The following is a 2,524-nucleotide window of genomic DNA, read 5'->3' on the forward strand; positions in this document are numbered from 1 at the left end:
TTTTAAGTTTTGAAAAGCAACTTTGTTGTCAGGGATAAGGAAAAACAAGTCATCGTATTTGTATTCTCTATAATTTATCCTTTTCCAATTTCAAGGCTTTAACCAGATCTTTAGTATTTCCTTGCTAATAGAGTTTTTCAGGATAAGAAAACAAAATCCTGAAGCCAAGTCTTTCTCTGTCCTTTGAAAACCATTAATTTAATGGAGAGTTATTTTAAGTGTGATTTGGGGGGTGGGACAAATATTCTAGAGGGTTATGACCCTTGATATTGGAATATAAGATATCAGGAATTAAAGTAAAGGAAAAGGAGGAAAAATAATGTAATTTTCTTCTGAGAGGACCACAATCCTGCAGAGCAACTCTAAGAATTTCCTGCATTCCCCAACTCTTCTTATTTGCCAGCAGTGATAAAAAACCAAGAATGGATTGAGAGGATGGGAAAAGGTCAATTGGAGATTAGAGGAAGATGAAAAGGCATCAGGCGGGGAAAGTAGTATTTCTATTTCCATTCTAAATTCTCTGACTGTGGCAATGCTGGGCCAGTTATCTCTAATACAGTATAAGTTCATTTCTGATTTATTCTGTAAAGAGAAGTAAAAGTTAATAAAGTTATATAGTGATTACAACTGATGTATTTCATATTGCTTTTTCTTTCAGCTCATGTATGAAGGAAAAAAGTCAAATGTCATATAATCTAGATAATTTCCTATGGTTTTCTACTTACATAGGGTTTCTGCTCACATATGGTAAATTTTATGATGTATGATATTATTTCTAAGTATTGAAACTCATTTCCTGGACTATGCTTAATTATAAAGCTGTTACAAACAGTTACTAGATCCACAGCTGCCTCAGAAAGACACCTTTTGTGTATGTTGTGTACAGGGAAGAGTGAAGTCTTTACATTACTGTGCCTGCACAGCTCTAAAGTGTATTCTTTCATTTATTTTATAGTGGTTAGTTTGAATAACAGTCATTTAACCTCCTTTAATCTCCGTTTCCTCACCTATTAAACCATCCTCAATAAGTTGTGTGTACTGAAAAAGTTATTATATATGAAGACATTTTTATTAGATTTAGGGAGATAGCAGTTTCCAAATATATCTAAACTTTGTTGATTCATTAAGTGCCAACTATGAGTTAAGTGGTTTGGATGCATGTGAGGATATATACGGCACGTTCTCTACCCTAAATGTCTGAGGCACATTCATGACTAGGTCAGGGTGAAATTTAAATCATGACCAATAAACTTATTATGTATTACCATAGCAGGCAATGATTTCGGAGAGGTCTCTTACATACTTCCTGCCCCGGGCCACTGTGGAACCTTTCTATCGGAAGCCCAGAACTCTTTCAGCACTGACTGGTCAGCAACACCAGCACTGACTGCACTTATAGGAAAACTCAGAGTCATCTGGACTAGATATCTATGTCAGGCACCCTGGATCAAATTCCAGCATGCTTTTCTTCTACCCACTCATGATGCTCCACCATCAGTTTAGTCATGATTTTGTTTTATTACTTAGGGAAAAGTTACTACCAGGTCATAGATAAGTCACATAGAAAATAACAAGTTCATAATAAATATGCCATGGAACAAAATGACTGGCAGATAATGCCATGGTATGCGAACTAGGTGGATAGGGAACTCATTCACTAGATTTATGTGGCAAGAAATGTGATTTTGTGATTAGTTTAAGGCAGGGATTTCCATGTCTTCTTTAAAAGAATGGACAATATGATAAAAGCAATGTTTGTTTTATGCCAGCACTGTGAGACTTCAACATTTCATCTTCTGACAGATATTTTGCAAGTTTCTAATATTTCCATAAATCGGTAGCTGAATATATAAAATTGTGATTATGTACTCTCTGCAAAATCACAGAAAAAAATTTTTTAGATAACTAACTTCAATATTTTCAGTCTGTATGTTTTATATATTTTAAATGTTAGTTTAAAATGTTAAATTATAAGCAATAAACTTTCTGGCACTTTCAGCCTGCTCCATACCTGGGTCAAACCTGCTCCCATAATCAGAGAATTCCCTCAGGTGACAGCAAGTAGGGCAGCAGTCTGTGAATAAGGTCCTGGGATGGGCTGAGGGCATGTGGCTAGACATGCCAAAGAATCCAAAAGACTTAAGATGATTTGAATCTGTGTGACTCATAGGCAAATGATAGAATAAGTATAGTCAAAAGGAAGAGCAATGTGTAGACTCTAACTCCAATTTTGAAAGCGCTGGGTATGCAATACAAACGGGACAAAAGGAAAGGTGTCTGGAACTTGAGAACTCACTTGGGCGGTGCTTAAATGGTATAAACAGAAGTTAGGTAGGGAACAGAATAAATATTGACGTATAGGAGGTAAGAAGAATAAGAGTCCAAAAAAGAAATAAGCTTAAATATTGAAGAAGGATCAGATATTAATGTTATTCTTATTGGCATTAAAAAGCCTTATACAAGTTTCACAATATTAGGATTTTTTTATCCAAGATAATTTGCCTCTAACATTAAGTTGGAGATA

This window comes from Pteropus vampyrus, unplaced genomic scaffold (assembly GCF_000151845.1).
Source record: "Pteropus vampyrus isolate Shadow unplaced genomic scaffold, Pvam_2.0 Scaffold11, whole genome shotgun sequence".
In the NCBI taxonomy this organism is placed as follows: Eukaryota; Metazoa; Chordata; class Mammalia; order Chiroptera; family Pteropodidae; genus Pteropus; species Pteropus vampyrus.